This window comes from Herpailurus yagouaroundi, unplaced genomic scaffold (genome assembly GCF_014898765.1).
Source record: "Herpailurus yagouaroundi ecotype Mexico unplaced genomic scaffold, PumYag 483, whole genome shotgun sequence".
In the NCBI taxonomy this organism is placed as follows: domain Eukaryota; kingdom Metazoa; phylum Chordata; class Mammalia; order Carnivora; family Felidae; genus Herpailurus; species Herpailurus yagouaroundi.
In genome coordinates, this window is record NW_024412700.1 from 6196678 (window position 1) to 6210034 (window position 13357).

The following is a 13357-nucleotide window of genomic DNA, read 5'->3' on the forward strand; positions in this document are numbered from 1 at the left end:
ACATACGTGCATATCACATGTCTCTATCCGTTCATCTGTCGATGGATACGTCGGCTGCTTCCACGTGTCAGCCATTGCGAACGATGCTGTGTGGATGGGAGTGTACAGATAACTCTTTGAGATCCCACTTTCAGTTCTTTTGGTAATTCTAAGTTTAATTTCTGAGAAGTGGCCGTGCCATTTCCTACGGTAACTGCCGTTTTACATTCCCACCAACGATACTCCAGGGCCCCAGTGTCCACATTTTCACCGGTACTTACATTTTCTGGCTTTCTCTGGATGTGCCATCCTAGTGGGTGTGAGATCGTACCTCACTGTGATTTTGATTTGTGTTTCTCTAGTGACTACTGATGTTGAGTATCTTTCCCTGACTATTGGCTGCCTTTATATCTTATTTGGAAAAATGTCTGTTTAAGTCCTTTTCCCATTTTTGAACTGTGTTGTTGGCTTTTTGAATTGTAGGAGTTCCTTATATATTATGATTGAGGGCTTATTTTTTGATCCAATAATTCTTAATAGTTTTGGGCACCATATAACCAGATGCTACTGTTATTTCGGGTCAGTCACTGGCAAGGTTAAAGCATGTCCTTTGATGACTTAACCCGTGTTTCTAGGTTCATTAACTTGAGTTCATCTTTTAAAATGACAGCAATGTTATTTTTCTTTTTATAACAGAAGGTTAAAAAAACTTTAATGAAATCTCCGGCTTTAGTGTTTCCAGGGCCAAGTGCTACCCTGGAGTAAAATGTTCGAGCACAGTGAGAGATCCCTGCATATGTGAGGGCACCTGGGGGGCTCAGTCAGTTAAGCGACCCAGGTCATGATCTCAGGGTTGTTAGACTGAGCCCCATGTCGGCTGAGCGCGGAGCCTGCTTAATTAATCCTCTTCCTCCCTCTCTCTCTGTCCCTCCCCGAGTTGCACACATGCCTTTTCTCTCACACAAATTAAAAATAAATTTTAAAAAATTAAAAAGAGAGAAATCCATGGATATACAGAGGTTACTTTTCAAAGGCTGGACCCCATGTGATGGCGGAGTGGAAGTGTTATAGTGGTAACATTGTATCATTTATCAGTGGATACATCTTGTAAACATTTGCTGGAAGCCAGGAGAAACCCAGAGTAAGGACAAGAGATATTCGCCAAAGCAGCAGCTGTGTGCTGAAGCGTGAAACAGTGTCAGCAGCGGGACTGATGTTTGGACCTGCTTTCCCGGCAGCGGGCTGGCAAAGAAAGCCAGAGGGCAGAGGGAGCGGAGGAGGTCCCTGCCCTGAAATCCGTAGGAAAACCACGGGCCCCGCCCCGCCTCACCTGGGGCTTCCACATCCCAGGGAATGGCTGTTTGCAAAAGATGCACATTTACTGCCCTGTTTCAGAAAGCCTTTCGACCTGCTGTAACAAAAGTCAACATGGACGGTTTTCTGTGCGATGTCCCAAGAGACGGATGGAACATTCCCTGGGCGGCCAGCACGCAGAGGACCTGCTCCCCCATTCACAGCCGAGGCTCACCCAGCACTGGTTTCCTGCCACAGCTCTTCCAGGGGGTCTCGCTTCGCCCCCTCCATCGAGGCTGCCGTGTGCAGGCGTGAATCACGCGGTCTGACTCCTGCTCTTACAGCCCTTCCCAATAGCTTATTAAACGTGCCTTCTCAAACCCCTCCAGGATCTAGGCACAGGAGGAGCTCTAGATGGGGATTCAGAAACACCCCTGTCAAGCCTCGTTTGGTTCTTGAAGATTCTGAAAGGCTCATTTTTGCAAGGACAGTTCTGTGATGATTTTCCTCCCTGTGACCAGCTCTGCGGTTCTTATAGACCAAACTTCGCGTTATTTTCCACAGATGCTGCTGGATGGCAGACAACAAGAAGGACATTTATAATTAGTCCAATCATCTCTAACCTTCTTGGCCGAGCACTGCCTGTGGTGACCCCACAGAGGCCTGTGAAAATTCAGACAGAAACCATAGCAAGTATTTTGCCAAGACCTTCCTTGCAGAGTCCTTATCTCCATTCTAAGAGAAAGCACAGACTTGAGAAAGACACCCACGTGGGGAACAAATGAGCCCGAAGAGGGCACACGCGTGGTCTAGGGGGAGTCCACACCCTCCCGCACCTGTGTACCCGGAGCACGGATTCGGGCCCGTTCCCCAGCCTCTGGTGGGGACAGAGTGGGCTCGCCAAGGAGGACGGGGCTGTGGATGGCACCCTTGAAGCTGACGGCGGTGCTGACCTTTGTAAGACAGATTCAAAGGGGGTCATTCCTATAGGGACGGGGGGCCCGTTGGACCTGGCCACTCAATATATTACTACTCTTTCATTAGGCAAGGGTGTATCGATGACCACAGTGTGCCAGGTGCTGTTAGGCCCCACAGACACAGGACGGACACCTGTGGAGAAGGAACCAAATGTTCTACCAGATGACGTTGCCGCTCTGTCTGGGTCGTCTGGCCACAGGCCGCAGAAGCATTAGCCCAGTTTCCCAGCAGGTGGCCAAGGTTTCCAGATAATTCTGCATCACCGCATGGAGCCTCAGACCGTGATGCCCAAGCCTGGACCCTCTACTTTCCGGATTTTATAATCATAAGGATAAGACACACTTCGGAGAAGTGCAGAAAGGGCCACCATGAGAGCTGGGAAGCCAGTGTAGAGCATGGGGTCACAAAAGGCCTGTGGTGGGCTGTCTCAGGATGCAGGAGATGCCTCCTGGAGGCGGGACCTTCTGAGCAGGCCCAGGATGAGGGCGGGTGGGTGGAGCATGAAGGGTGAGGGAATGTGAAGGAACCGTGAGATTTGGGGCCGTGAGAGGTGGGCAGGGGCAGATGGAGGGGGGTGCTGAGGACCTGGGGCCACCCCACTGGGGACAGGAGCCTTGGGGAGAGTTAGTAGTGAGGCTGTTAATTTCACTGGAATTTCACAAGCTTTTTCTAGAGGTGAAGGCAAGAGAGGCCTACCCAGTCCCGGTGGAAAGCACTGAGGAAGAGACCGTGATGCCTGTTCTGGGGAGTAATTCTCCTGGGAAAGCTGCAGACTGACATCCATACCCCGTCCTCAGTGCCCCCCAGACCAACATGGGGTGATGCTCGGACTGCTTGCCAAGATTATCTGACAATATTTAATGCCCCAGTGGAACTGGTGGTACTGGCTGTGCCCTGGAGTCTGGGGTCCAGTGGAGAAGTCACGGGGTCACGTTGAGAAGACAGGCTGGCTCCGTGTTGCCCAACCTAGGTGGCCTTCCTTGTGTGTATCTGAGGCTCTGCTCTCCCACTGCTCCCTGGACCCAAAGGATGATCCCAGGACAGTCTCCAGCGTCACACCAGTGAGCTCTCTACTCAGACTAAGTCCACACGTGGATATTTGGATTGGCCAACTGGCTGATGAGGTTTCGGCAAGAAAGTTCTTTAGAAAGTTTGGCAGATCTAAGGGTGAATATAGCCTCTTCACCAAAACCCTTTCCCAAACCATCAACTCCAGATTTTGTGGAAGTATTAAAAAAGATACTGTGGATTCCTGACCACAGAATGTTAGCTTAAGTGTGTTTAGAGGTTTGGTCTAACTTGCTGATTTTTCTGGTGAAGAGACGGAGGCCAGACTGTGGGCAACTCTGAGTGCATGGCCCCGTTGGTACTGGAGGCCACCCCAGGAACCGGGCCCACCATACTAGCTGCCCTGAATGTAGGCTAATTTCTGGTCCCAAAGTTCTGAACCAAGGTATTGACGGCCTTCTTGTTTATACTAGTGAAAAATCGGGAAGAATGTAAGGGTCCCCCAGTATGGAGGGAGTGAAGTAAATTCAGTTGTGATCTTTCTAAGGGGCAGGAGGCAGGCACTGAAGTCCACACAGCTCTTCTAGGATGAAAACCCTTTTGTCTGTCTTGTCATAGACATATCCTTAGTGCCTAACACAGGGTCTGGTGCTTGAGAGACGTCACTAAGTATTTACTTCCGATACTGCTGGCAGAAGAGTCTGCATGCAGACTCTTTTCAAGAACCCGAAGCTTCAAGTGGCAGAAGTCGACAAGGCTGACTTGGCATTGGGCCGGAGTTCCCCATAGGTTGCATGACTCCACCCCCCAAACTATCGCCACTGCACTCCTGGGAGGAGCCAAGAGAGGATGGAGGGGAGAGGAAGGGGCCTCGGAGGCAGAGGTCCTCAGGGGGGAAGTTTGTTCTCTCATTTGAACTTGTCCTTTTAGCATTTGAGCGGCCCCCTGGCCATACAACTGATTCGCACACTGTAGAGAACACGGGGCTCAGTCAGCTGCAGGGGTCAGATGTCCAGGTCTCCCCAGGGACTCAGGGTGCTGAAGTACACACTGTGCCTTTGGCTGCAGTCAGTGTCTTCTCAGTACCGCCGCCGCGCCCCACCAGGAGCCACAGGCTCATTGCTCAGCATGACCACCCGCGTTTCCCTCTCCACACCCTCTCTGGACTGCCTGGGCATCTTCTGTGTGTTTTCCTCCATAGGGTAGCTCTCTTGATGGCAATGCAATTGCATCAAGATGCTAATGTTGGAGGTAGAAGGTGTGAGTGGAGTGGTCAGCCCCAAAGAGAAGACAGGTTTGTTAGAAAAGCATAAAGGGCTGGCCCCACGCGGACCCGTCCCTGAAGTCCAAGGCAGAAAGCAGCTCTTGCCAGATGCGGAAGGGTTCTTGGTTCCCTGTGATTGTCCTGCCCTGTCCTGTTCATTAAGGCAGAGCTCAGACTTCATGTGTCTCCTAAATGAAGCTGGGATTTTAATCACTGAGGGAATGCGTCCACACGGATGCCCAGGCAGCTGAAACTTTAATGTGCTCCTTTAATAAAAAATTAATGTTACGAGTTTGATTAAGTGTTCATAATGAATATGCAATTAGAAAATCTCTCGGAGCATTTGGGGACCCATTGCTCAAAATTTCATGCTCTGGTACATTCAGCTCTCCCTCTGAGAGATGTGAAGCAAGTTATTCAGACTTTGGGCCCATGTCTAACATTTTTCTATTTGTCAGCGAACTGCTCCAGTGGTTTCAGAAATGACATCTTGCTATTTATTAAACAAATATTTATTGAATTTTCTCAAGAAGAAATATAATTATACTTGAGTTATGGTCTTTGTTAAGTGGTTTAAGTAGGCTTAATTAAGCTCAGTAGATGACAGTTCAAAACTCTTTGACAGCTAGTAATATTCTAAGGAATTATTTGGATTGTGATTGGGGAAAGCGACTTTACCTTTGGTGCAAAAGGCAATTTAGAAATGTACATATTGGTTTTTGCAGAGGGGAGGACAAGGGGAACATCCATCATCCATCCATCATCCATCATCCACCAATCAGTCATCCGTCATCCATCCACCCATCGTCCGTCATCCATCCACCCATCATCCGTCATCTATCCATCCATCATCCATCATCCACCAATCAATCATCCAGCCATCCAGCCATCCATCATTCCCTCCCATCTATTCATTCCCTCTTTTCCCCCTCTTTCTCACCTAAGCTCCAGAGCTAAATTTTCTATTGTTTGTTGATGATTTCACTAAGTGTTTTAAAGGCTCTCAAAGTCAACATGCCCAGGCAGAATCCATTATTTTCTTTGGTAATGGATTCTTGCTCTGAAATTCCTAGTCTCATTGAAGGACACCACTGTCCACTTAGCCGTCCAAAGTCAAGGGTAAGGAATCATTTTGGACTACTTCTGCTTCTCATCCACACAAGTCCTGTTGATTCCACCTGTTAATACTCTTTTGACTCCGTCTCCTCATCTCCACCAACTCATTTGGAGCCCTCCTCATTGGTCCTACAGATTCCCAGAGCGACATTAGATTATGTTACTTTCCTTGGTTAAAATCTCCAGTGGTTCTCAGCACAAAATCCGTTGTAAAACAAGTGGCTTCATGAACTGATCCTGTGTATATTCATAGCTTTATTTTTCACTGTCTGCCACATGCATCCTGTGATCCATTCAGTCAACATTTGACAATATTTTCTGAGCCTCTGCTATGAGTGAGGTTGCTCTACAATGCACAGGAGTGAGTAAGACAATCCCTGCCCTCAAAGGTGTTGTAGCTGAGACCTCAAAGGTGGAACTATCCGTGGATCCCTTGAAGATTTGTGCGGCGTGGTCACCTGGAATGCTCCTGGGACCCCTCTCCTGCTTCCTCCATCTGGACAGCTCCTTCTTGTGTTCTAACACTGTCTCAAGTTGTCCTCTTTGGAACCTTCCCTCTCATACTTGCGGTTCCTCTGGGCTCCTGCAGCCTGATGCACATTCATGTTCCATAGCACATACATCATAAGTACTGACTTTGTAAGCGTATGCTTATTATATTATGTTGATAGGCTTCCCACGGACGGGAGTTTGGTGGCCCTCTGAGAATTAACCCGAAGGCTGTCTTAGTGTGGATCAGAGTGAAGACGTGTAAAGTGACCTTATAGACAAAATGTCCCAGGCAAGATTTATGTGTAACTTGATTAAAGGCTAATATAACCAAAGAAAGGGCTCATCTGTCAAAAGGGGAAAGACAGGGATTTGCTAGCCAAGAAGACCATGTAAAGGAAGGAGCCCAAAGTGACCGTGCTGCCCATGGAGAGGAGCTGAGATCACTCAGCTGGAAGCCTGGGTCTTGGACCCAATATGTCCCTGGAGAAGGTTGGGCTCTCCTGGCACCTGCCATCCTGGTTACCTTCAGATTCCTGGTTTAGGTCCTTGGCTGCAGATTCCCAGTCTCATCTGACACTGCCTTTCCGTGGATTAGCCTAGAGAATGATGCATCGCAGGCTCCGTTCCACTCTGACTGTCAATTAATTCAGTAGCAATCTGGTTTGTGTATATGTCTTTTGTGAATCTGATTTGGCAACTTTGTTTTTCTAAGGCTTATTTATGTATTTTGAGAGAGAGCCACCGCATGGGGGCACAGAGGCATGCGCGTGGTGGGGGGGAGGGGCGGAGGGAGTGAGAGAATCCCAGGGAGACTTCACGCTGTCAGCGCAGAGCCCGCAGGGGGTGGGGGTGGCGATTGAACTCACAAATGATGAGATCATGACCTGAGCCCAAATCAAGAGCCAGACGCTTAACGGACTGAGCCTCCTGGGCGCCCCTGACTTGGCGACTTGGTGAGGAGGGTAAAAGCCAGAGGGTAAACTTGGACTGTGAGTTCCAATCAGAAACTCTACTTTTGGGAGCTGCCCTCCCCTGTGCTCCCCGCCTGTATCCACGTGCCGGATCCTCAGGGTCTTCTCTGTGTTTAGGACGTTGTCCTGCAGAGAGAGGGATCAGGCGGACGGCCGTCGTTTCACTACCACTCCAGGCTCTCCCAAGGCTTACCCAGTGCTTAAATCTCCTGCGTGTATTTACAGCATCACCTGTACCCCGTGCCGGGCTCCCTCTGCCCCGGACCCTCCGCTGGTGGCCCCATCAGGCGTCTTCCGTGTGAGTCTCTGGTACGAGGCCTGCCAGAGGCCTGTGTGTGGAAGGGCATTCGTATTTCCTTGACCAACAGGAGGTATTTGTTTCCACATACGTCCCTTGAGTTCTCCAGGAAAACTGCTTGCTGTCTGAAATTCTTTCAAAATATAAATGTGACATAAAACCCCTTTTCCTTGACCTGAAACCTCAGAGCAGGTAAGCTAGCTGACACTGGGGCAGCAGGTCATGTATGGACACTGTCTTCTGTGTGCGTAAGGCCCTACTCTGTCTCATTCATGTGGAAATACCGATGGGTCTCTGGACGCGTGTGCTCACCCACGGCGTGAGGTGTGGTGGTGTCGGCCTTGGAGGGGTTTGTGACCTTCTTTAGCCCCCACTTCCCACGTGGGGCTGAGGGAGGACTTGGGGAGACGATGGCCGGGGTAACGTTCTCACCGACACATAGGACCGCATGCACTGGCTTCCTTACATGATGCCAGAAAACCGAAGAATGGCAGATTCTAGTCTAGCAAGCTCCCCACGGTGCTGTTCATGACCACTGCGGTCTGATGCAGTCCTGAGCTGGGCTTGCTGATACAGTTTTCCAGTGACTTCGTGTGATTGGATGGTACTCGCGAGACATTCTTCCCTCTACCTGGCCGTCCCATGGGTCACATTTTCAGAGTCCCTGGAGAACACAGTCCCTGGGAAGGTTGCAGCTTGCCGATCTTAGACGTCTTGCCTAGATTCCTGTTAGTTTTGATTCCTGATTTTCCCTTCGTATTATTCATCCTTCAATCCTCTGTCCTGATGGTCAGGGTCCACGATTTCACGTTCCCTCCATTCTCCAAAGTCTGTCCTGATAGTCAGGGTCCATGATTTTAGGTCCTCTCCATTCTCCAGAGTCTGTCCTGATGGTCAGGGTCCACGATTTCAGGTCCCCTCCATTCTCCAAAGTGGCGTGAGTTGTATTTGTTTAGCAGTTGTTATCTGTGTAGACACACCATCATGGAGGGGACTTGAGTCCCTCCCTCCTGCAGCCAGAGCTGAAAGGTGGGATTCCCACTGTCTGTTTGGCCAGTGACTTGTCCGTGCTGGATGCCCTCTGGGAGGGGCTGTGCAGGTTCGGCGTCGGTAGCAATGTCTGTGCACATGACATCTTGCTGTGCTGAGACTTTTCAGACAGAGCTCCCTGGAGAAGGTTGGTTTTAGAGACGGATCAGATAATGTTGGAAGAGCCAGTGAGCATGCAGCAGCCCTGTCTCCAAAGCTGCGTCAGCCGTAGGCCCGTAGGCATGGCACTGGCTGCCCGCACGCCATGAATGCACACAATAGTCATTCCTGTCCCAAAGAGAAGGTGGCGTGGGCCCCACTCTGACCCCTGTTGAGGATGGGTGGGATGTGCTCCTGCCAGGCCAGGAACATCCATGGAAATCGCTGGGAATCCCACCCCCCAGTGGGCGAGGGCGGTGGGAAGGTGGGGCCCTGGGAACCGTTTTTGTGTTAGGAGAGACTTCCATGTGAGGCTGCTACTCGGATGCTCCCAAACAAAAACAGAGCCCCAAAGGGGACGCAGGTACATGCATGCACAGACCGTGTTTTGGCGTGGCAGGGGCAGTTTCTCATGGGCACACACTGCCCTGCAGTGTCCGGGGTCTGGGTGGCTCCCCCTCCTCGCCTGCAGTGCTCCTGCGGGTCCTCCCCTGGGTCTCACCTGGGAAATCGGGACAAGTCATACTTGCTTTGAGACAGGGCGTCAGGGAGGGAGACCTAGGACCTTGCAAGCCTCCCATCTATGGTTGCAAGCAGTTTTCAGAGAAGAGCCTCTGGACGTGTCAGTGTTTCCTGCTCACTGGAGCTGGGGACAGAGGAGGGCTGCGTGCCCCGTCCCCCACTCCCAGCAAGCTGGTGGCAGGGACCACGGGGAAGTAAGCAAATCTCTTCAGGAAGAGCCAGATATCCAGCCAGGTCATCTCGTGCTTGGGTAGCTTTTCTGCCTGGTCATTGTGGCAAAGGTTGATGAATGGAGTTGGAAGGGTTGGTTGCTTGGTGAATATGTTTTAAAATGGATTTTAAGGGGCGCCTGGGTGGCGCAGTCGGTTGAGCGTCAGACTTCAGCCAGGTCACGATCTCGCGGTCCGTGAGTTCGAGCCCCGTGTCGGGCTCTGGGCTGATGGCTCAGAGCCTGGAGCCTGTTTCCGATTCTGTGTCTCCCTCTCTCTCTGCCCCTCCCCCGTTCACGCTCTGTCTCTCTCTGTCCCAAAAATAAATAAACATTGAAAAAAAAATTTTTTTAATGGATTTTAATTGTTGGTGGTTTTTTTTTTTTTTTTTCCTGCTTTTGCCTGAAAGGTCTTTTCTAGCAAAGGTCATAACTTTAGAAGTCTGAAGCAAAATCAGCACAACGGGAAGTTCCCTGCAGTAAACAAGCATGGTGGGGGAGTGAGGGGTGTGGGGTCCTGATGCGGACACCGCCTTCTGCCACGCTGTGTTTGAGGGTGGGTGGTCCTCCGGGCTGTTTCCCAGAATTCCTAGAGTCCAGTGGAGTGACACTGAAGACAGGAAGTGAGTTAGCTAGAACGGTTTCTTTGTTTTGCACTAAAATGACCTCCGCTGCTGGTGCTAAGGTGAGCTCTTGTGCTGCCGGAACCTGGAAAACCACCTACAAAGCGCAGTGGGAGCTTTGTCCGCACTTGGCCTCCATGAAGGTCGTACACATTTGAGTGTCACATCCTCACATGGCACACGTCTGGCTGCACCTTCCACGGGCAGAGAGTTCCCTCATTGCCTCTGCATGCCAGTGCAGATGGCCCGTCTGTGTCCCGCCCCAATGGATGCGGCTCTTGTCCCCTGCCCCTCCTCCATGCCGACCCCCCCCCCCCTTCTCTCAGGTATGTCCGTCAGACCATCAGCACTTCCCACGCAGTTTTCCTTCTTGAGAGTCCGGAAGGCACGCAGGCTACACTTTTTCAGCATCCTTAGGTGTCTGCAGAGAGGATCTTCGGGCTTCCTGGTCTGTGATGTTGGTGGAGCTGGAACACGATGGTCATTGTGCAGCCTGTGTGATAATGAAGTCTGTAAATAAGGTAAACGCCAATTAGCAGGGGACTGGTTAGGCCAAGCCTCAGCAAGCCCTGTGTAAATCGCCAGATAGGCAGGACCCCAGCCACGTATGGTCCCTGCTTTGACTCCTTGTTTTCTTGTTTGCCTGTGTTTTACAACCATTAAAAAATGTAAAAACTACCCTCAGCTTCCAGAGGAATGGTCCTTGAACTAGATTTTGCTCGAGGACCTGCTAGGTTAAACTGTGCTATAGCCATACAATATGACCCTATGTTGTCATTAGAGCAGTTTTATGTGACAGCATTAAATGAGATGGCAAATATTGATGCCATGTATTTAAATGAAAAAACATCAATGCATGTCACAAAACATGGAAAATACAGTTTCCGATTTAAAAAAAAATGTTTATTTGTTTTGAGAGAAAGAGAGAGAGAGCATGAGGAGGGAGGGGGAAAGGCAGAGAGAAGGGGAGAGAGAATCCCCAGCAGGCTCCATGAGCCTGACTCGGGGCTTGATCTCACCAATGGTGAGATCGTGATCAGAGCAGAAATCAAGAATCCAATGTTTGACTGATTGAGCCACCCAGGTGCCCCCGATTTCAATTTTTCAAGAAGAACCCCTCCTCAAAAACATTTGTGTACACGGGTGCCTGGGTGGCTCAGTAGGTTGAGCGACCGACTTTGGCTCAGGTCATGATCTCACGGTTTGTGAGTTCGAGCCCCGTGTCGGGCTCTGTGCTGACAGCTCGGAGCCTGGAGCCTGCTTTGGATTCTGTGTCTCCCTCTCTCTCTGCCCCTCCCCCACTCATGCTCTGTCTCTCTATGTCTCAGAAATAAATAAACATTAAAAAAAATTTGTGTACAAATATGCAAAAAAAAAAAAAAAAAATAAGACTGAACAGAAACCCAATCTTAACACCATCTCTGGATTGAGGCACTGCAGCCCAGCAGGGGTCACTAATGTGCGAGGGGACACCTGCACTACAGAAGCCACCATGGAATGAAACATCAGCTGGCTTGTCTCTGTCTGCTCGGCCGCCCTAACAGAACACAACAGACGGGGTGGCTTGTAAACAACAGACACTTACTGCTCACAGTTCCGTAGGCTGGAAGTTTGGGTTCTGGTGAAGGCCCCCTTCTGGGTTGCAGACAGCTGCCTTCCTGCTGTGTCCTTACATTGTGGGAAGAGAGCTAGCTAGCTCTTGGGGTCCTTTGATGGGGGTGCTGATCTCATTTATGGTCCCCTCCCCCCATAACCTTGCACCTCCCAAAGGCCCCACCTCCTAACACGGTCACCTTGGGATGAGGGTTTCCACGTATGCATCTGGGGGAGACACATTCAGTCCATGCGCACCTCTCCATGTTAATACTTATTGTCTCTGGTTCTGGGCCCCAGAGCAGAAAGTCTGCGTTTTGGTTCCTCTGAGCCTTTGAGAAAGACTCTCAAGGATGTTGACTTAGATCCGAGGCACCACGGAAATTTCCTGTGGAGGTCGTTAGAGGTTTGTGATTCGAATTTAAACATGGTGTTACCTCATCAAAATAAATTCAGTATTGACCAACGGTTTCAATATAGAAAGTGAAACCAAAAAATCACTAGAGGAAAACATTTTTTTGGTATGTGGTAAAATCATTTCTAAGAATGACAGAAACCGTGAAGCTCATAAAAGAGAAGATTAATAAATACATCGACTGATGAAAATAGAAAACCGTAGAACAAAAATGCCGTAAATAACATGAAAAGACAAAGTAGGAGATGAAAAATATTTGCAACACATCAGACAAAAGTGTATTCTCCTTAAATGTAAAGAAAGCTCAGATCTATAAGATGGACAATGCACTTGAAAATCAGCAGAGACTTAGAAAAGACAGTTCAGGCAGGGAAATACTGATGGCCAGTCAGCACGGCCAAATTCACAACTTCACTACTAATTCAAGGTCTGTTTCTCAAGAACAGTGATACCGTTTCCCTCCATCTGATTGGCAAAAATGCTAGAGCCTCACACAACCCAGTGCTGGCGGGTGTGCTCTCAAGTGCACCAGCGGAGGGGGTACCTAACTCCAGCTCTTTGAAGGTCATTTTGACGTGGTTTGTCAGAATTTAAAAGGCATTGTTGCTTCAAGGAGCAGTTCCCCTGCTGCATCGTTTTCTGTGGCTGCCCTCAGAGCCGTGCACAAATACGTACACACACCTCTGTTCGCGGTAGCGTTTTGGGCGACAGCAATTCAGGCGTCTGTCGGTAGGGGGCCAGTTCCGGGAGGTTTTATTACGACCAAGACACGGAGCATGGCGTAGCCATTACGAACAAGCTCCAAAAATGTTAGGTGAAAGCCAGCAGGTTGGTTTGCAGTAGTATGACATGACCTTGCGAATTTAAAACATTAACGCCTTCCTGCGGTCAACAGAGCTGACCTTTGCTGCGGGGCGTGAGGAGCCCTTGTTCCTTTGGCTTCTGCCTCCTTTTTGTATGCGTGGATTCTACAGTTTAAAAAATGACCTTCTGTTATTGAAGGATTTGGATGTCCAGACAAAATTGAAAGTAAATACAAGACCCCCCCACAATCCCCCCAAACAAACACCTCTCAGCGGATCAGAGACTTGGGACGACCCTGAGGCTGGTGCTCCCGGAATCTAACACCAGCTGCTAGGGGAAACTGAACAAACACAAGGAAGCCAAGGAAGCCAAGGAAGCCAAGGAAGCCAGGCTCTCTTTGGCCCAGAGCGAAGGTTCCCTTTAATGATCTAGAAATTTTTATATTAATGTCAAGCATGGATAGTATATTGAACCGTTATCTGTAATAAAATGAGCCATTAATAGTTTATAGTAGGGAGTACGTCTACCAAGCTCCAACTTACCCTAAAAGAATTTAACCTCAAGTTGATATAAAATTGCTGAACCAATAGTCCTGTGAATTAGAA